The 22,793-nt window shown below is 38.7% G+C and overlaps 1 protein-coding gene across 3 annotated transcripts in view; it reads left to right on the top strand.

The window, feature by feature from the left end:
• The window catches only part of ENOX1 (ecto-NOX disulfide-thiol exchanger 1), a 489,446-nt gene that overhangs the window by 100,075 nt on the left and 366,578 nt on the right, over positions 1-22,793 (top strand). For 2 of the 3 annotated variants that reach the window (XM_012723223.1, XM_004680132.2), the window contains exon 2: positions 591-708. The gene's annotated coding sequence lies outside the window, so the exon portion shown is untranslated. Of the gene's footprint in view, positions 1-590; positions 713-22,793 lie in introns of all 3 variants that reach the window. The other variant, XM_012723222.1, reaches the window with a different exon arrangement.

The following is a 22,793-nucleotide window of genomic DNA, read 5'->3' as shown; positions in this document are numbered from 1 at the left end:
GACTTGATGTGCCACTTTTTTCTCTGGAGCTGTTTGTTTTACTAGCTAATGATTCCTCAGTGCTAAATTAAAAATCTAAGATTTTACTAGCAAATGATTCTGCTATACTAAAAACCCAAGGCCCACATTTGCTATGTATATGAAATATCTTTTAATTTACCTGTATTTTTAACCTTTTGTTTTCTCTAGATGTTGTCAAGTTTTTAATCTACTGATTTCTTTTCTAGATTTCCCAAGTCTTCCTAAACCTCAACTTGTTTCTCATTTGTAGATGAGAAAATTTGATCTCTGTCCCTGTCATAGACTCTACATTTCTACCAAAAGTAATATATTCTGTGGAGAAAGTATCAAATATAATTGTTGAAATTGGTATTGTAAAACTGTGAATACTATAATTCCTACTTCCCTACCTTCAATCAGTAAAATATTTTCCTTTAAAGTTAAGAAAATCCCAAGGTTTATCGGTTTATCTTGCATGTGTGACAACTGGGCATGCTATGAGTAGCAGCCCATGGTCCAAAGCGGAACACATAAAATATCATTTCAAGTGCCAAGTTTTCTCTGATTCTTTTTTTTTTTTTTTTTTACAGAATTTTGAAAGTGGCTTAAATCTAATTGGCTCCCTCAGGATCTCCACTCCTGTTACATTTGCAGAGTTTCTTTTTTGAGTGGCATCTGGAGAGAAGGCACTGCGAGTTGGCATGCAGAGTAGGTGAATGCAACAACTTTTTTTCCCCCTTCATTAGAAACTGAAATCTTAGCTCAACTCTCCCTGAGTTTTGAGTGCTTGACTCCTGCAACTGTTTTTTGTAATATTGGATTCTACTTTTCCTAGTTTTGAATTTCATATGTGTGAGAATAGCAGCCATAACTGCTACCACCCATGGTGGCCAGCCTCCGAAGAAGAGCCTCTCTTCTCTCCAAAGAAGAGAGAGGAAACAAACGCTGTGGTAGTAGAAAAGCTTAGGTCCGTGTATAACAAGCAGCGTCTACAGGCCTACCTGGCTTTATGGTGTCTGGTCCACCAAAAGTAATTGCCTATTTAACAACAGAGCTGAATTATTTTTAGTGGCCCATTTTCACATGTTTCTGTGGTGTAAAGAACTGGGAGGAAATTGCTGAAGTCTTTCCCTTCATCACTACAAGGTCCTACCTTTGAAACCCACACAGCAAAGCAAATGCGAGGATGCCACCTGTCAGCATAGGGGAAGGGAAAAGGAGAGAGTGGGACCTTTTCTTGATTCGAAATTGTGTTTTAGCCAGATACTCATGCTGGGGGTTCCGAGATATAACAGCAACAGGAAATAGAGAACCTATTTTAAAATATAGTCTTCAAACATTTTTAAGCCAAGGTCAGAGCCTCTGTCTGTGGAGTTGAAGGCCAGGGATGAGGAAAGTCAAGCATTCACGAGACTGCTGACCCAGTTTGGACAGTGTCCTGAAGGCATTCAGTTAGGAAGGCCTGTTGAATATAGTGGAGAGGCTGCTTTTTGTTGTTCTAGTAAAATAACAGATGGAGGAAGGGCAAGAAAATATGACTTGAAGGCTCTAAATTAGGAAAGCCTTATCTTATAATAGGTGACATATTTTTCTCCTAAACACAAGCCAGAAAATAACAAAGATGGCCACAAAAGCAATTTCTGCATGTGAATGTGTGTGTGTCCCAAGAAGGAATAGGTGTTTAATCGCAACCGAAGTGCCCAGGTCTCGGTTAGGCAGAACCTAAAAAAAAAAAAACCAAATTTCAGATAGCAGACAATGAAGTTCATTTAGAAAAAAAAATCTATTCATTAATTTCTTTAAAAACTAAGATTCTCACTCATTTCAAAAATATTTCTCAAGACTTTTTCCTAATATACAATTGTATACATCTGCCAGGGAAGATAAAGGCCAGCCAGACTCCATTTATTTGTGTTAATGTACTTGTGGGTTTTTTTTTTGTTGTTGTTCATTTGCTCTGCACCCCCAGTTACCATCAACATTACAATCTCTAAAGAGTAGGTAAATGTAGTTAGGATTTGTCAGGAAGACATGAGAATAGTGAAACTTGGAAAATCAGTTTTATAGCCTTTTTTATTGTAGCTTCAGTTTTATAATAAATTAATGCAAAAAAGAAAAATTTAAACTCACGGTTGCATGTTCCTAATGAAGGTGGTGATAATGATGATTCTAACTATTAATGCTTACTATGCCTCAGGAAGTCCTCTTAATTGTCTAGGAGCAATAACACTTATTTCTGATAACAACAGTCTGAGGTTGGTCCTATTATCACCACCATTATTCAGATAAAGTCACTGGATCAGAGGGGTTAAGTAACTTACCTAAGTTATACAGCAAATTATGGCAGACCTTTTGCCTTCTCTTATCCACTTGACTTTGCTGCATTTTCTCCAAGGCAGAGATGATAGATTTTATTCCTTTTTCATAATCCCTTGGGAATTTGATGCAGAATTTGAAGAAAGTATTTTCCGAATTTGTGTAAAATTGAATTAAAGGCACACAGTCCTAGCCTGGAAGAAAAACTGTTCCAGACTTCTTTTTCCTCAGGCGTCCATGGAAGAAGTTGCACAAGTGCCGCCTCCATGGGCTCTGGTTGACTAAGACTGGGCTTGTGTTAGAAAGCATCTCTTACTATGTGAAATATACGAACACTTCTAATTTAGAAGTTTCACTAAAAAAAAAAAGTTATATATTTTTTCTGTTATATCCTGATAAAGCTGACAAACATATGGCCCTAGACCATTGGCTCTACCAGTGATGAGGTAACATACTCATAGAGTTGGTTAGTTTACAGTTTGGTTACTGTGAATAATACTGCTCTGAATACTGTTGTATGTGATGTATGCGGTATATATGTAGGCATCTAGAAGTGGAAGTGTGTTGTGTGCTGAAATAAATACAAACTTTGACTTTAGTAGATGCTGCTACTGAATGTGTCACTTCAGACACCCACTGGTGGTGTGAGGGAGTTCCTGTTGCTGAGTGTTCTGTCCCATACTTAGGATCACCAGTGGAATTTTGAAGTATTTCCCTAGTGACTAAATATACTGAACATATTTTTGTTTCAAAGTTTCATTTATCAGTCTTCATGCTTTCATTTTTTTCTGAAAAGTTTCAGACACAGAGAAATGTTGACAAATTTGGATAGTAAAAATAAATATATTTACTAACTAGATATGACTGAATTTTATTATATTTATCACATTATCCATTTATACCTTATCTAGTCATTAGTCCAGTCTGCTTATTTTGATGTATATCAAAGTTAATTAAGTAGATCACTATCATTTCCACTTTGGAAGGTAATGAAAATTATTTTAGTTTAAATATTTTCACTCAATGAAACATTTTACTGTATTTCTTAGTTGTATTCTTTTCATTTCCTTACCCTAGTGAAGGGAATTGTTCAAGAAAGATTTAGTGGTCTCCCTGGTGGCACAAGGTGTTAAATCTCAGCTCTGTGAAGCTATCAGCAGCCACTGAAACACAAGTTCTATTCCTGGCCAGGGAGGTGACCCACATAGTGTGGCAGACTTCTCCTGTCTAGCCCACTGCTCCCCTCAGCAGTGTATTTCAGTCAGTCTGCCTGTTACGCTCCCACTCTGTCTCTGGTAAATCTTCTTGCTCTCCCACTTCTGGCCTTCACCTTAGCTCTTGATGCATGAATAAATAAATCTTTTTTTTTTAAAGAAATATTTAGTTTATGGAATTTGTTATAAAATCAAGTTTTAATTTATACATTATGATTTAATTGTTCAGGAATTCCAAAACTATGGTTGCAATGTCTGTGACTTTTGACAGCAAATGATGTGCTTTATTTATCATTGTCCGTATTTTGGGAGTAAAGGATACCCCCTTCATGTGTTATTACCATAGTTCACCCCCCCACCTAAACATCCATATTTCAACACTCTAGTCTACTGTGCTCCCTCCCACTTTGTTCTTGCCCTTCCATCTTCTCCTTCCTCTCTGGCTTCCTCAGTTCTATAATCATCTTCTAAAAATTATTTTTTTTAAAGTTTGGTTTTATCTGACTGTTTGATTTCTCAAAATTCAATGTTTAAGTATTTTAATAGTCTTGTGTATCTATTAAAGTGTTCTATACATTTACCATAAAAGTTGTCTTCTTTGAGAATTTCATCTTTGCAAGTTAAGTAAAAATATTGTCAACCAATATACTAATGCTTTCAATGTCAAAGAAATTAGCTATTATCACATTAGTTTTGTGCATCTATTAATCTAGAAAATTCAAAGTAGCTACTCAAACCAATGTTTTTAAAACTTCACGTGGAAATACATCTTTTTTTTATGATGGTGGCAACATAAAATGATGGAAACGATGTTTGTCATGAAAGCTAGTATAAAACTACCTATGACTGCATGTGAAATGTGAATGTAACAATAGCCCCTTTCTTGTCTTCAAATGCAAATTTCTACCTTCCAGCTTGGACCATGATATGGCCTATTCCCAACTAGTTTATTTACCTTTAGTATGTTCCAGTTATCTTGATGTTTTCAGAGATTTTGATAAAATTTAGGAAGGCACACCACAGTGCAGTCCGTCCCTTCCTTTCTTCTCCCCTCTCTCCTTTCCTTTCTTCCTTCTACCCATCTTTCTAAGAGCTCACTCTGGTCTTTTACCACTGAGTTCCATTATATCAGAAGAACAATGTGTTAGCATTTCATTTAAGATAATTTAGCACCATAAATTTCTAAAAAGAGATAAAAATAGATATTTTAAAATAATAAAAGTAAAGCAGTATTGTTTAATATATTCATGCTAAATGAAAATTCAGTTGTTTTAACAGGAGAGGGCCAAAATCCAAATTGTATAATAGTCTTCAGAATTTTTTAATTTTAATTTAGATATCCTTGTCTTCATCATTGTTGACAAATCACCAAGCTCTATTTTATCATCATTTCCAAAACTAACTGTATCTGTTTCATTGAATTCAGCATGCTCTGAAGCTCTCCATAAGCCTTCGGTGTTCTAGATTTGTATGCATTGTACTTTAAAATTACTTCAGCTTTGTTATCCTGAGAATGTCATAGACAAACTAATATCATGTCTTAGGTATTCATCCAAGCCTGCACATACTCTTGATTGTTCTTTTTTAAGATCAATTACCTTTTATCAGATTTTCACCTGTGTCTGCTCTTGTCCCTATTACCTTTATTCTTGAGCACAGTGATCTTCACCAAACACCTTATGTCTTTTGGACTTTGTTCCAGTGGTGGTTGTAATGACAAAAGCCATCTCTTGATATTGGAAGGATTTTGTTAAGAATTTACTTTAGTATTTACTTCTTTATCATTTGAAAGCTGACTGCTGTTTCCATTATTTTCTTTTCATCAGTCACTAACCAGTATTATATTGCTGTCTTTTTCAGTGGAGGTCACACTGGTTTATAACACTGTAAGTTTTAGGTGTACAGCTTCATGCTTGGATATCTGTGTGGACCAAATTAAGATCACCACCTGAAATCAGTTTCCACCATACCATTGACGGCTTTATGTATTTTGTGCATCTCCCCCTTACTCTGTTTTCTTCAACATTCTGTTGTCCAAATCAAAGGGTTTGTTATTATTTCATTTGTTGTTATAGCTATGAGTGAAATCTTTATATGTTTGACTTATTAAAAGAATCCCTTCATGGTCCACAAAAGTTTCAGTTTTAATAGAGAAACTTAGACTGTAGATTAAGGAAGTTGAATTTCTGTGCAGAATGTAACTGTGGTATTGAGACAAATGCAGCTGAGAAGTTAATATGTGAGCCAGGTGGTATTTGAAGAAATAGCTAGGAACAGAGGATCAATGAAAATACTATATGTAGTAGTCAGAAAAAAAATTTCTTTAAGGTTTTATTTGCTTGAATGTAGTTGACTTGAGATATATTTGTTTTTTCACTTATTAATGAACAATTGATACAGAAAAAAATAATCAATATATTTACACTGCCAGGTCAATATTCCTACACTTACATATTATATTAGGAGTGATAGAAATAATTAAGGGAGCTAATTCTCTTTCTGTGTGTTGCTGTGGGTGCACGGTTAATGCCTTCTTGTTAGGATGTCTGTAGCAGCAGGCAAAGGATGCATTGTTTATTCATTGTGTTTTCTAATATTAGCCTCACTTATCTGGTGATCAGAGCTCCAGAAATTCTATCATCTGGAACATATACATATGCCTACAAGTATAGGGTTATAGAAGCTTAATGTTTTAAAAAATCATAGGGATAATGTAACAGTTACCTCATTTTGCAGATGAAAAAATACAACCCTAAATGAATAAAGGCCCTAGTTATGGATTAGAATAGCTCCAAATAGAAAACACTAATTACAAAATTTGCATGCTGTGTGCTCTGCTTACTCACCGTATAAATATTTGTTGAGTGCATGTCTAAAACTTTAGAGACAGAGCAGCCCTCCTTGGACTAAGATAGATGAGCATCTTCCTTGAAGCTCCTTCCAAACATGTGTATCAGTAGGTCATGGTGAGCCAGAACTGGGAATGATTCCTGGCCATCTTGTTGACAAGGGCATTGTCTTGTTAATTTCCAAAATCTCATACCTTCTAGGACATAGAATTGTTGACCACAGGAAGAGATGAGAGAAATGCTTTCCATGTACAGACCTGGGAACACTTACTGTTGGCTTAGAAAGCTTCCAAAGAGTTATGACTCTTCATTCCAATCCTGTCTTAAATTCCCGTTGGTAACTCTGAGGCAAAGAAAGGTTGAAGTTCTTTCAACCTGTTCTTTTAGCAAAGTGGTTATTGTAGCATATATAGTATATTGATGCTAAAAGGGTGAAAGTTCTCTGGGAGGTTTATTCAAAAGTCATGGAAACTGGTGGAATACTTTCTGTTCTGACAACTTATCTCTAGACTATGAATAGATGTATTTGATGTTCATGGAGGGAAAATTGACTGTTACTGTATGTAAAGTTGCTGTGTACCTGTTAGCTTTATGACAGAATTTGCATACCACAACGCCACCATAGAGGTTGGTGTTTAAGAGCTCATGATAAATATGGGGTGGAAAGGCAGAATAAATACATGACAGAAGCTGTTGCAACCTTGGCAAAGTGTCTAGTCTATGACCTCACTGAATTCACACACTAATTTTGCACAGTCTCTGTGTTATCCCTGTTTTGCTGATGAGGAAGCTTAGGAATAAGAGGTGAGGTAATTTGTCCAAGAGGGAAGAGTTTGAAAACAGCAGGATTTGAATCTGTATGTGATTCCAAAGCCCTGGAATCCATTGTACCTTAAGAATATAGCATTTCACTCCTCCACCAAGATGGAGTGTAGCTGACTGAACACACACATTTATGCATTTAAACATCCACATATTCACAAAATATTTGGAAACCAACTTTTAGATGTGAATGAATTAAAAAAAATAAAGTACAGTATAATGTGATAAATATTTGGAATAAAACATATTAGGGTAGTTTTTTTTTTATCTTATAGACTGAGTACTACTACTTTAAGACCATATTCCTTATAGTTGGGGAATTAAAAAAAAATTAAAATAGCCATGTTGTAGTCAGTAAACCCATTTAAAAAAATAATTACTTATTAGCACTAAATTTCTGGTATTGTCCCTGATGACTCCACTAAGCAAAACGTTCTTGTCTCTACCTTCAGAGGGGCACCTTCCCATCCTGCGTGTCAAATGATACTGCATGCACTTTTACATAGCACCTCCCAGATTTCCAAGTAAATGAGTTGTCAAATGATGATGTTTTATTGCCTCACTGATTCTGAATTAGTGAAGTCTAGATGAGTCAAGTTGATAGAACTTAGAGTTACAGAACAATAAATCTGCTAACAGCTGTTCTAGGAAGCATAGGCTTCCAAGTCAGGATGTCTGGATGTGAGTGTAAATGCTTGCCCTGGTGTGGCTTTGGGCAAGGTTACGCATCTCTTTGATCCTGAACTTATTTACCCAGCAGTGTTATGAGAATTTAAGGACACACAGGCACACTAGATGTGAATTAAATTTTTGCAAAGAAAGCTATTGCATGTATTGTGTGTTGCAAACCCACTGAGGGGTGTGCTGACCGCTACGTTAGCCCATTGCCCGAATGTAGGAGACCCAGAGACACGAGAAACTGAAGCAGGAGCCTGGGGTCTGAAGTCCGAAGTCCGTTTATTAGGACTGCCCATGGGTATATATAGGGTCTGTAGGTTCAGGGAAAAACAGGAAATGTGCCCAGGAAATGTGCCCGACACAGAGGGTGGGGTGCATGTTGGTACCAGACCTGGGGCTTCTTGTAGCTTCTACTTGAAACAAAGTAGTGGGCTGCAGCTATTTGCAGGACAGAGTGCACTGTGCTGACTTGTTTGTTGGTTTTACTAGGGAGTGTGCTCACCCATGCACATTAGCCAGGGTGGACAGGTGCACTTGAGGTCCTGCAGTTAACCACAATTGTGCAAAGGCCTTTATAGGATGATCATGTGATGATTGGCAGATCAGGGTTTCCAGGTTGTCAGTGAGAAGAGTAGGGCTCTTGAAGAGGCATGGGAGGCCATTCTCATAAAGGGAGATGAGGTTTAGACAGCACTGCCTTCCTGAGGCCTACTCAGCCTGTGCCATCTCCAGGGCTGGCACCCCTGGCATCCTACCTGCACATCGCCTCTGTGCTGCCTCTGTGCTGCCTCATGGTGCCATCAGAGCATTCTGAGAATGCTGCCTGGTCTCTAGCCCACTGTTTTCTTCTATCACTCCTGCTATGTGCTCACCCACTCACCACACCTTCACCATCAGTCCATCTCCATCACCTGCTGTGTAGGAGATCTTCGTGGGAGCAGACTTTGTGAATCAAGTCCTTTATGAATTATCACCAGCCATCTATCTTTCCTGGACTCTTTGAAAATATCAATCATGACACTATAAAAACAGAAAGAAAAATACAATGGTAGGAGAAAATAGAGTTAGGAAAATGCTACATCTGGGCAGGGTCTGGTGAGGCAAAAGTAGATAGGGGGATCAGATGCTGAGTAGCGGGGTTGGTGTAAATGGAATTGTGGGGTGAGCCAGGGGCAGTATCAGAGAGTGAGCCACCACATGTTTTCCTACTCAAAGGGCCAGTTTCTACTCTTCTGGTGTTTGTGCTGAGAGCATATCATTTATGGACCTCTCTGAATGTGTTTGGTAAGAAAACCAGGGTGGAAGGGAGTGATCCCCACCTTAACACACATGGCAGCCAAGCCTTAGCCCTAAAAAGTGATTTTCTCTGTCTCCATGTCGGAGGACAGGGCAGCAAACCAAGCTGCCACTCTGAGGTGTCCACTTGCTGTGACCATGTTGTCCATTTATGGGACTATGCTAACCCTGTAGGGGTCCTTTCAAAAGACATTATTAGAGAAAAGCAGTAGAGAGGAAATCTGCAAACCAACAAGAAAACAAACAGCCCACATTCAGTGAGCACAGAGAATGCGTGACTCACAGGGATAAACACAGAGGCAGACACCCCCTCACTGTTTCCCTTTCAGACTTCAAAATGTTGTGAGGTGGGAGTCCTCATGGCTTCCGAGGGAGGGCCTGGCGGAGGAAAAATAGAAGGCTATTTTTAAAACATTATAGGTAGTATGTAGAAGCAGCTGTCGGAGGCTCCAAGCCCTGTCTCTCCCTCCTCAGGTTTATCTTCTTTAAATACAATCTGAATTATTTTAGTTGAGTTTTATTCCTTGAAATCACCTTACAAAGACCAAACCCATCAACTTTTGGTGGTAGTGTTTCTGTTTTCCCCTTTTCCTGAATCTGTTCAGTGCTTTTGGTATCCTTTGAAAAATCCAACGAACAGGCCAAGAAAGCCCAATGTGGTGTAGAAAGGGGCGCTGCTTGCCAGCGTGTCACGGGCACATGTGTTCCTTCCAGTTATGAGACAGCTCGCCCATGTGATGCTTAGGAAACTTGGAAGAGCCGGCGCATGAAAGGTCCTAATGCTCACAATTAAAACGTTCGTTTAACAATCTGTGTCACATTACAACTTAATATTTGATTTACTCTCCATAAGGTTCTCGATCTCTCTGTTTTATCAGCCACATTTTATAGATTATTTAAGTAACATCTAAACAGGATGAGCTAAAGGAAGGCAACAAGGTGAAAGAAGTAGCATTCTGCAGCCTTGCCTCACCCGGAGCCATGTCTCACGCTGACAGCAGGGCTTGCAGGGCGCCTGCCCCTTCCGGGTGATGTACAGAGCTGTGTGGTGCATGATGTCATTCCCACAAGGAAAGCTGGCTCCCCACTTCAGCTCTGCTGATAACTTGCTGTGTGACCTTTGCCAACACGCCTCACCTCATTTGCCCTCAGTTTCCTTGTAAGTTAATGGCACAAACAACATTTTTGTCCCATGAAAGATTGTTGAAATGATTTCAAATGTGCTTTGAGTTGCAGAAACCATCTGCTAACCATTATCTCTATCTGCATACATCCACACATGCATGAGGGTGGAAGTGTGTGAGTGCCAGTGTGTATGCATCACCACATATCTGTTTGCTGGTAACATAAAGGCAGAGGGCACACACCAGCGCCTCTGTGGACCTGGACATCCCCACTGCCTCACAGGGCTGTTAGTGGACACACTTCCCTGTGTGGTCTCCATATGTAGCTCTCCTAAAAATTCTCCTGTCTCAGTTAAAGGGAATCTATCTATTTGGAAATCACCTTTGATTTCTCTTCCCCCTCACTTCCTCCCCATCATCCATCTATCAGTCCAGTGTGTCTCAGATCCATCTACTCCTGCTTCTCCCTGAGAGCAGACTACCATTGCCAGCCTCTGTTGATTGTCTCTCTATGATCCATTTTCCATGGCTCCTGGTGCTTCTAGAATAAAATTCAAATCTGATCATGACACCCGCTGGCTCACTCTCCTCCGTCCTTGACTAGTCTACTCTAGCGAAAATGGGCTGCTTTCAGTTCAATACACCATACTCTTTCTTGAAAATTTTCTAATACTTTGTTTTTTAGAGTAACTTGAGGTTGATTGAAAAGTTGAATAAAGACCAGAGAGGTCTCACATTTTCCCTTCAGCCCAGCCTTTCCTGCTACCAGCATCCCCCCATCAGGGGTACACATCTGCCACATCTGTTGAAGGTACATTCGCACAGCGCTACCCTAGGCCCTCAGTTTACTTTAGGTTTACTTTAGGCTCCACTGTCGATGTAGATCCTGTAAGTTTGGGTAAATGTCCATGGCATGCTGTCACCATCAAATTATCATTATACAGAAGAATTTCACTGTGCTCTGCCTACTTACCCTACCTCACCCCAGCCCCTGGCAACCAGTGCTCTTGTCACTGTCTGCATAGTTTAGATTTATCCAGAATACCATATAATTAAAATTGTAGAGTATGTTGTCTTTTCAGATTAGCTTCTTTCACTTAGTAATATGCATTTACGATTTTTCCATGTCTTCTCATGACTGTGAATTTAATAGCCTTTTACTCTGTCTGGTTCTCCTGTTCACACTATTTAACTAACCTCCCATCACATCACCCTCTTGTTGCTCTTCAGAGGACTTATTATTACACTGTCATATTTTCTCTTTTGATTATTGACTGTCTCTTTCACTAGCCCTTAAGCTCTGTGGGAGGGAAGGTCTTGTCTTTTTTCTGACTGTCCCCCTCTGCCCCCCAGTAGCAATAACAGTGTTTGATACGTAGTAGGCACCCAGATAATGTTTAAGATTTGAATGCATGAATGACCTGAATATGAATTCTCTTTAGCTTTACTCCTTTCTCCTGTGTGGTTTTCAAGGTGACAAATGCTTTCATTCATGCTGTTTCAGGTTTGTTCTGAGGAAGAGGCAGACATTCATGTTAAGTCACCAAGTCTGAGAATTATTTCTTGTTCACCTTTGGCTTCTGAAGCTCTCTTGGTTGTCTGTTGAATTTAATGGGTCTCCGGGCAAATAGCAGTTTGTAGCCTCGGTGGGAATCAGTCTCATTGCAAAAGAGAAGAGAGGCAGTAGAAAATGATTAGAAGAAAAGAGCAGAAAAGTATGATTTAACATTTATTGAGTCACAGATTGTACCCAGAGCTGTGTATTACAGAAAAAGCAAATTAGGAGACAGGTCAGATATAAAATGAGTGAGCACACACAAGCACGCCACTACTGCAGAGAGGAAGCTATTCTTTCAGATGCCATCTCTCATTAGCAAACTGCAGTCTTATCAAAATAGATAGGCTAGTTCAGGAGAAAAATAATGCAGCCAGTGTTTGTGGCCCAGTCGTGCCCTGTGGGGCACAGGGAGCCCTGTGATTTCATCAATGCTTTTAAAAGAAACTTTCTCTAAGGCCAACAGTCTTTCTAGGGAGCCCAAACCAAGTGAAGCTGAGTTTAATGTTCTCATTAAAATGTTAAAGAGACTTTATTCATGAACGACTGAAGTGGTGATTACTTTATCCTTGTAAAGTATGAACATATGTAGAGATCTCTTATGGAGGCCTGTCCCCAGCCCCTCTGCAGGGAAGAGCTGTGGGATGGAAGGCTTGCTGGCTCTAGGAGCTGAGAAGTGGATTGGCTGGATTTTTTCTTTCAGGGGTAAATGAAGTGGTGGCTAGGATTTCCCCTTCAATGGTTTATTTTTATTCTGTACATCTTGTTTTTTTTCTATGACTACTTGAATACTTGATCTTGAGTTCTAGTTTGGAAATCATGGAGGCTCTTAAATTTCTATTCAGATATAGCTCTATTTACCATGTTTCCTCTTCTTCTTAGGCAAGATTAAATTGTAACCCCTTTCTTGATCTGGAGAGTGAATCTATTCTGGGACTTGCTTGGTTTGCCTACGAAACCTTGGTGGGTTACCTATCAGACCCTCATTTCCTAGTGTAACTCAGAAACTATTAGGGGAGTAATGTAATGAGCTCACCGGGCAGAACAGGGCATGTACACAGGATTATGGAGCCAGATGGAAGAATTGACGAATCATAGGCAACTATATATTTTTGAGAATTTTGTGTGCTTTTGATGGAGTTTTTCTGTTTTCATGAATTACTACGTTAGTTGTCACATTTGACTTTTTAGTATAGCCACCCAAGAACCATTTCTTCCCTATCTTAGAGGCAACTTATCTCCATAAACCTATGGTGGGAGTACGAAAACCTACAGGAAAATTACCCAGTCCCTTAGTGCTGGTAGTATTTCCCTCTAGCTGCTTAATTCTATTGTGTCTGAGGCTTATATTGATCGAACAAGTGATTGTTTGCTGAACTCCTTTGTTCATCCAGTGTTTTGGGACCATATGCCATATGTCAGGGACATACACTACATTTAGAGATTGAATAAAATGTTAAGCAAAGCAGATTTGTCTACAAAGTTTTGATGAGCATTCGTAGGGGTTGAAATAAGAGTCAAATAGTTAAAGAAAACTAGATTGATTTCTTGAAATTAAAAGGGTGTTTGTGAGATTGCACAGCCTACTCTGTAGAGTTCTCCATAAGTGCATTTCATGTGGGAGGGGGCACCAGACATTTTCTCCATTACAATATTCTTAATATATTTGTTAAGCTGCAGCTTGTAAGACTTCCTGATGGGGCATGAAATGAGCCTTTTTGTGTGATACATTGTGTCTTTGTCAGGAAACACTGTGTTAACTGCTGTCTGTGTCATTCATCTGCCTTGGACTAGTATTAAGGCACATTTCAGACATTGCAGGGGTTGTTTGGAGATCTGCACAAATAAGGATAAGCCAACAGAAGGGTTAGACTCATGGGTTGCAGGAAATATACTGAGGGAAAGCAGGGCATACAATAAAACCTTTTCGCTTAGTATATTTTACCTCTTACCCTTTCAGTACAGCAGCTGAAAATTCCAGAATTGTTCTACATTTAAAAATGCAAAGAAAATTCTAGCTTGCTAGAATTTCTCTTTCTTTGTCATTGTTGAACTGGCAGCAAGTTAGGAAAATCTGAGAATTCCCAGTATTACAATGGGACCCAGCAATTTCCCTATCATCTCTAAGCTCTGTGCTTGGGAGGATTGGCTAGATACTGATAACAGAGATTCAGCTATAAGGAGGGAAGAGAGCACTGAAGAGGGAACAGAAGCGTGGGGATATTTGTGGGGAAAAGGGAAAAGAGACTTACAGGGACAAGGTAAAAAGATGTGCTGTTGTCTTTGCTTCCCTCCCTTATCTCCTCCTCACAAAAAAGCATGTGTGAGAAAGCAGATTGAGAGAAAAAAGATGAGAGTTACTTGAGAGGGGAGGCACTTGGTGTTAGTAAGAGAGAAGGAAAATGAGTCACAGCAAGCAAAGAAACAGAGGGAGAAGGAGACAGGATAAGAATTGTTCAAATGCAGGAAGGCTAACTAGGTACTACAAGGGGGTGCGTGAGGGGGTGCGTGCTGGTCACACTGAGAGCCTTCAATTGCTCCCAGCGGTGCACCTGCCAAATAGCCAGTGTCCCTCGCCGAAGCCACTTTCCTGACTTTTGTATTAACTTTAATGCGATTCTCTTTGTGGTCTCTGTATTGCTGGTTGCAGTTTCACTGACACTGTGTGATCAAATAGCAAATGTAGAGGCACAGTTCTGTTCTCCCTGCCCCCTTGCAGTGTTCAGCAGACTTCTGAGTCAATGCTACTTACCTTTGATATTTGGTATTCCTCCTTGTCTACAGATAGGGGAATTGAAAGACAAAAAAAATGTTCCTAGAGGCTGCCATGTTTGTAGCTCATGCATACAAATACTCAACAGAGCTAGGGGAAAAGGATTATAAAATCATAATTTAATCATCACATGTTTTTTTTTTTTTTTTTACTCTCAGTGCTTGCCCTGACCCAACCCCAGCCTGACCGTGTCTAGAGGTTTGCTCCTTCTTGGGAAGTCTTTCTTTTTTTCAGCTCCGGAAGGTTGGCCTGTATTCCAGGTCTGGTCAGATGCTCAGTGCAGACCCTTCCCTATTTAAACCACCATTGCATATTGTAATTTTTCTCTTTCCACTAGACTTTGGCCTCTTTGCACAATGATGCTTATTGCTGAGCACCTGACTAGGTATTTACTAACGGGATATGGAGTGAATGAATGGCCCAGGATGCTGGTCTTTTGAGATTAAAACATGATTCTTCTGGAATCAAGTATGCTTTTAGATATCAGTACACAATTAGCCTACATCTTATGAAAAGAAAAGTTGAGGAATCTGGGGAATTAAGTAGGTTCCCAGATTCATGAAATTATAAGGAATTGTGATTCTATGAATTCTAGGTTATCAGATGATGATCTTAAAGTTTCAGACAACCTATTTCTTGTGATCCTGCAAATGGCAGATTCTCTCTGTGAATGCATTAGACACTTCAAACCATTCTTCTCAGGCTTTAATGTGCATAGGAATCACTTGCAGATCTTGGTACAATACAGATTCTGTTTCTGTAGGTCTCAAGTGAGACCTCAGATTTGGCATTTCAGGCTCCTTGGCAATACTGATGTTGTAGGTCGATGGTCTAGACTTGAGTAACAAGGCTTTAAAACACTTTCTACCAAGAAAAGTTGGGATTTTTTTTTTTTTTTTAAATATCCTTAGTGGTGCAGTGGTGAGCTATTATCATGAAGCCTGAGTTCAATCCCAGCCAAGGAACTAACCCACATATGGCAAAGCCTACCTCTCCTGTCTCGCCTATGGCTTCCTGACAGTGTATTTCAGTACATCCACCTGTTCTGCTCCCCACCTTGTCTCAGGTGAATCCTCTTACCACCCCCCACCCCCACACCTCTGGTCTATACCCCAGTGATTCTATGTATAAATAAATACGTCTTAAAAAAAAGAAAATAAAATATCTAGATGCCTTTTATAGTTTATAGTTTGCAAAATACAGAATTTCTTAGAGAAAAATTAGGAGTCTTGAACTCTTTTTTTCAACTTGGAAATTTGCAAGAAGTCTTTCTCACACTTAAAAATAGTACAGCTGATGCTGGTCAACTCCCCAAAGGACTTTCGAATGATCTTTTAAGTTACATTGTCCTTAATTAATATACTGCTTTATTTATTTAGGTTTCCTCAGATTTGGGAGGTCCTCGTCCTTGCCAGACTCCGGTGTTGCTGCTTTTAGCAACAAGAACTATTTTCCAATGGACAGTTCAAGGGCTGTTTTTATGATGTTACTTTCACATTTATTGATTGTTTATCAGTTTAGGACCATGCAGAAACCTTTCCAAGGACAAATAAGAAAGAAAATAAGAAAGACAATGTGTAACTTGAACTTTTGCATCTGTTTATATCCATTCAAACAGCTCTCCGAAGTTGCTATTTGAAGTTTCTTTTAATAGGTGGCTTTTACTTTACTGGTCCATTTACAGCCAGCTTGACATATTTATAACATGGGAAGGAGAGAGAGAACTTACCATGCTCAGGTAAAGGATGTGTGGATAGCCCAAGACAAGAAGGTTTAAGGGCAGATGAGTTGTCCCTGTGTGGAAGCAATTCAGCTTAGCAATAACATTGACATCATTCTCTCATGCACTTATGCCTGAGGTGCAAAGGGCCTGTCACAGATGATCTTAGCGAACTATCACTGCTTTGAGGCACATCTACAGAGTACCTACAAATAACCAGCAAGGAAGCAGGACATGTCTTAAAATTTCTTCTCATCTTCTGCATAGTTAACAAAGAATTACTGTGATTGTTCATCTTTATTGTCTTATCAGAGGCTTTGATCTTCTTAACATTTAAGTAAATATGTGAATACTCAAGAATCTTCTAATTAAAGTCTTATCTTTGCCCCCTCACCTGAAATTGCCAGTCTAAATATTCTTCACATTTTCTTTTTAACCAAATGCAAGTCCCACAACTTTGATTTGCCCAAATAGGTCACTAAGATTAATTTTCCATTAACCTTTATTGCCTCTGTTTATTTATAATCATCTTTTTAGAGGATTAGAAAATTTCCCCATTGGGTCAGCCTCTATATAGGATAAAACCATCTTTTTCTTTGATGGCCCTTATGGAACTGACCTGTGTTCTAGGACTGACCGTGGCTCCATAAACTGAGCCAGACTTCTGTAGAGAGATCCACACTAGTTTCTGTTGACCATGGCAATTTGGCCACTGGTTTTGTTTCTTTTGTAACAAGTCTGCTAATTCCTGCTAGAGGCTGTAACAGAGTACTGGCAGTAACAACCTAGGTGGCTGGATTCATGATGTCTGGATTTAAGGTGTCAGAGGGGTTGATACCTTCTGAGAATTGTTAGAGAAAGCTGTTCTATGCCTTCTAATCTATGGCTCTTATGCTAAGGTATGTCCCTTCTATTCCTTTATTATTGAGTTTGATCACATATGGGATCTGAATTTGTCAGATGCCTTCTTTGTATCTGTTGATATAATATTCTACTTCTAAGTTAGGTCATAGTTACATGTATCAGAGACTGGGATTTTAGCATCTTTTTTAGATGTTGAATTTAACCATAGTCTTACCTGTAGAGCAAGGGCTTACTTCCTTTTGGTAGGCCCTCCAGAAACTGGCACATTGCCTATTGCTTAATATTGTTGATTAACTCAATGGCAAAACCCGCAGTAACCATGGTCACCTTTAATTTGAAAAAGGAAAGTGCTCTCAGTGACCACAGGTGGGCAGATGGAAGGCTGGCCCTTGTTTTCAGTGAACTCTTACTTTCATGATAATCTAACTTAATCTACATCATGAATTTGGTGAATTTTTCCTTTAAAAGTAATTGTAAGTAGAGTTTTTAGAAAAGAATAGCCTTTGTGTGATCAGGGTATGTCTTCTCTATTGGCATTGCAGGCTGAATTGCCAAATTACATGCCCTCAGTATCAGTACATCAAGATATCTTCCCAGCTAATTCAATACCATTTAAATCATATTTAGCTCTTCTTTCTTTCCAGCTGTATCACTTTGCATTTATTAAATTTAACGTTCTGTACCCTAGCTCTAATCTATAAATGCTATCCTGAAACAGATCTGCTCTAGTCCTGTCTTTTTTCTCTATGCTCCCTTAGCTCAAAGTCATTAGAAGTTCACCTTTGAGTGCTAAGATTTGATAAAATAATTTGATAAAATATGTGGCTTTTGGTTTGCAAGTAGCATATAAATGAATTTTTTTTTAAAGGATGTTTATTAGGAAACCTTTGTTTTCTCTGTGAGTAGACTTTTATAGCCATGTTTACTGTCATACTCCAAAAGAATTCTCTTTCTAGACCAAAAGGAGGAGTGAAAGGCCAGATGTGGGCCTCCTGTGGGTGCTGAGTGTTCATCTTCAGGGGCCTGTGGATTCATTTCTCCCCTGGGCCACCATGCTGTGGGGACACCAAGGTCTAGAAATTCACTGGGTGGCTTAGGCCCCCGCCTCCCCGAATCTCGGCAGTAGGTAGGCTGGAATCACTTGGCGAGGGCTTTCTCAGCCCCACCTAAGCTTTCATGTTCCCGGGGTGGACTGCAGGCATCCATCTCATGGCCAAGCGTTCACACTGGCTTCAAGAACACTGGATTGCCATTGACCGAAGTTGATCTTGAGAAAGGTGGTAAATCATCAATACGTAAGCACTGTGCGCCACACAACCAGCACGTTACGCCGAGCAGGCGCGCCACTGCACGCTGCCATGACACTGCCGACTGCTTTCTTCCCATGTTCCTCAGAACCTTGCTACTCTCAGGTACAAGCCCTCTATAACTTACCGTGTGGATTTCCTTGCTTGGTTTGCTGAGATGTGTCATTTATACAGAATGTATAAAATTAAAACAATATGTTTCAGCCCCTTAATGACCAGAGTGATGCGGGTAGGGTAGCCTGTGGCAGATCAGTGGAGAGTTCTACTGAGTTTTACTGCATTCTGCTCGGCAACGTGTTCTTGAGCATCTTGCTAATAAGTACGCGGAATTGTATGCACTACAGTTATAAATCCTGTTTTAATAACGAGGCTATGTCATACTTTCCTACTATACTAAGAAAAAAAGAGTCTAGAAATAAAAGCTCAAGTTCCCGGAAAACTAAAATCTAAATTGTTTTTCAGTCTTTTCCCTGCTTCCATTTTGTAGCCTCCAACTTCATTAATTTTAGTTTTCTGAAAATTCAGGAATGAGTTTCATGGAATTAACAATGTATTTGTTGTTAAGCTCTGACTTTGAAAAAGAGGAAGTGATTACTTTGGTTAGTAATTAACATGGTTTTTCTTAGACTTCTGATTTCAGAAGGTATTTATGATATCTAGAAGGAAATGTAAATAAATTATACTTAAATTATACTTTTAATTTATGTTCAGTGGTTTTTAGTTGACAAAGTAAAGTAATGAAGAAAGCATTGGACTTCTATCTAAGAATATAGAAGCTTCTCATGCTTCACCATCCCTGTCATGCTCCGCTGTAATAGTCTCTGTTAAGTTTCTATAATTCTTTCATATTTTCCTTTCCTTTTGTAAACTTTCTTACCTTTTCCTCTTGTTCTTCATTCAGTTTTTCATTGGTTCCCTCCCTCCCTCCCTCTCTCCCTGCCTCCTTCCCTTCCTTCCTTCCTTCCTTCCTTCCTTCCTTCCTTCCTTCTTCCCTCTTTCTTTTCTTCCTCCCTCCCAGTATTGTCCCTTGATGTGTGCTGAATATTGCTCTGAGGATAGCATCAAGGATAGTATAATCTAGGTGGAAAGTGACTGTGCAAAACTGTTGCAGTGATGACACTATATACTCAGTACATCTTACACATAGGGAAAAGGAACTAAGTTGTATTGGGGGACATCAAGAAATGCTTTACAGAAAGGATTGCTGTTGAATCACATTGGAAGGAGTAGAATATTGCCTAGTGTAAATGTTGTGCAAGGAGAACATTCCAAGGGAGATGGAAATAGCTTAGTGGGGAGATAGGAGGGAGCAGGGTATATTGTTTAGGTGTTGTGGAGTGGCAAGTGGAAAGAGGCTATGGGGCGGGATGAACTGCTTCTAGGGAAGCAGAAATCAAATCTCAAAGGTCCCTGTACATATTGCTGAGCTTTCTGTTCTAGCTTATGCTCTTCATAAAGTCCACACACATTGTGTAAAGTGCTTACCTCTTAAACTACACTTTTCTGAGTCTAGCATCAGCCTCAGTGCTTCCCAAGGTTGCCAGGCCCTCCTTCTATGGCACTCAAAGAGCTCATCCTTTTTTTCTTTTATTTACTCTGTAGATTCTTTTCTCAATCTGCGTGGTTTGCTGTTCACACGGTTTGTTCCTTTCACTCTTAGATTCCATTTTCAAAATCCCCCCTATCTATCTAGATCTCACTTATCATCATATCCTCATAAAATTGTCTCTACTCACTAGTGACTTTTCACCTTTTGAATTCCAGCAGAGCTTCTGATAAACTCTTCATATCGCAGTTGTCACAAAACTCTTGATAGTGTCAGTTATTCAAGTAATACTCCAGTAAGACTACCAGATGTCTAAAGGAAGGACTATATACTTCTTGTGTATCCTGTTTATGCTGAAAGTGCAACTTCTTGCATGTGGTAGACATTACATTAATGCTTGTTAAAAGAATGGAGTGAAACAGTATTCCTATAATTTATATGGCTATACTAGAGGTGGAACTGAGGGATTGATTAATTGTCATGTGGAAGCAGCAGTGGTTAATGTAAAGTTCAGATCAAACTCTTGTTGGGCAGAATAATAATCAGTGAAGGTAAAAGGATTATATTAAACAAAAGTAGTCAAGTGTAACAAATGCAGGGATATGTATGAAAATGAGGGGTAGTTTGAAAACCATTAAACTGCCCTAAGGCTTAGACATAGGAAGAAGAAACTTAGAAAGCCATTAAATCACAGTGACTGGTCTTGACAGTGAGTAACAAATGACATAATAGGTAAAAGCACCTATATTGCTTTAATATGCTCTGTATATTTATAGATGAGATGGACTCTGAGAAACTTGATTCAATTTAAGACTTCTCAATGAAGGATCTGGAGACAATCACAAATTCAGAAATATAGTTATGAAAGTCTGTTCCACTGAACTCAAAAGACCATAATCTTATTACTTGTGATTTTGAAAAGGGTAAACATGAATATCTGAAAGGAGATATTGATTAAAGAAGTAATATGAACAGGAATAATGGAATTAAAGTAATTGAGGCAATATTGGGCCTAATGGACCTTGTTCTCTTAATGCCTTTCTTCTGTGCTTTGTATTGAGTTGGCCCTAAGTCGATTGGACTGTGTGCACAGAAGAGAAGGGAATAATGGGAGAATTAGTATTGCTATCTATAAAAAAATCAATGTGTTGTTCTTACAGAAGGACATCAATCAGTCTGTGAAATCAATTAAGCAGAATTTTTTATATTCTGCTTATAAGATAATGAGACAAATGATGAGAAGCCCGTGTGCCTTGTATATCGTGTATACTCAGTAAATATTTTGTGAATTAAAAACCATAGGGTGCCACAGATTCAGTTTACAATTTCCGTGTAAATCTTTTTACTAGTGATAATTCAATCCCATTCCTTTAAGTTGACTGAGTGTATGTATGCTACTGTAAATGTAGATTACTCAATTTCATCGATTTCTGAAGTGAGTTTCTCATTCTACTGCCATGCAGTACACATCAGTTTCATATGACCTTAGATCTCTGCATTATTTAAGGTCTGAACTCTTCTCTGTGATTTGACTATGGCAGATTACATTTTGAAACACCATTTTTTGATGATAGTACTTCCTATTTGAAAACTTTAAATATCTTTGTCCACAAAGATATAGACCGATAGTACTTTTGAGTTTATTACCCACCGTGCAACTTTAAAGAACCTCTGCATTCAGATTTCTTCCACTTAATTCCCACCAACCACCTATGCAGACAGGGGAAGACAGCGTTGTGTCTTGTGTATCATCATCTCTCCCTTCTTTAAAAACAAACAAAAAAAAAAAAAACAAAAATAAAAACATGCACAAGTATTCTCCTTGGAATCCTTTCTTTTATGTCTATATTCTTCCAATTAGAGTCAGTTCTGCCTAAGGCAGCAGTTACATTCTTAAAACTGTATGATCAAAATCTGTGGTGTGAAGGCAATTATTTCCTGGGGTGCAGTGTTAAGACTAGAGAGTTGCAGGTGCACAGCAACAAATTTGATATACCTGGGGTCTTAATAATGATGGTGTTTCCGATCTCTATAGGAGAATAACTTCAAAACTGGAACATCACTGAAAAATACATTTTGCTTATCTTTTCTTACAAGTTTACAGTTAGCAGAGCTGGTAATTTTTTTTTTTAATTTACTTCAACATTTTAATGATCTACTATGGTGAAAAGCAGAAACTAAAGACTAACACAGCTGTATTGTCAGCAGAAGAGCTTTTGTTTGTCTTATGCCAGCAAGCTCCTTGGTTTTAAAATAAATCTTATTCCCCAATTGATCACTTTGTATCTAATACACATTATGCAAACTCTGGAAAGGAAAGCCTGTAATGTTTATTTTTCAAAATTGAGTTTTAGTCCTTTTTTCCTTCATTGAGTTTGTGTTCATCCAATCCATTCTTTTGACTGGTTTTTCCCTTGAAAGACTTTCTTTTAGGTTAATGAGCAATGCAAGGAGTTCTTCAATGGTTAACATTTTAAAGAATTTTTTAAAGGCTGTTCTGAAATGATATATTTCTCAAAATGTCTGGTCCATTGTTAGGACTAGATAGATAGTTTAGGTAGAGAGAGAGAGATATTTTGTAGGACAATGCAATTATTAAATTCAGTTTTACCTAAACCCCCTTCTGTTTCCTGTTCCTCCTGAATTTTGGATCCTGTTAGTGGTATAAAAAATAATAATAATAATCCCCATAGTAATGTCAGTATAAAGGATAAATACATGTTTTAGGT

The sequence above is a fragment of the Condylura cristata genome, unplaced genomic scaffold (genome assembly GCF_000260355.1).
Source record: "Condylura cristata isolate star-nosed mole 26May11 unplaced genomic scaffold, ConCri1.0 scaffold00010, whole genome shotgun sequence".
NCBI classification, from domain to species: Eukaryota; Metazoa; Chordata; class Mammalia; order Eulipotyphla; family Talpidae; genus Condylura; species Condylura cristata.
This window is presented reverse-complemented; position numbering and strand designations above follow the sequence as displayed.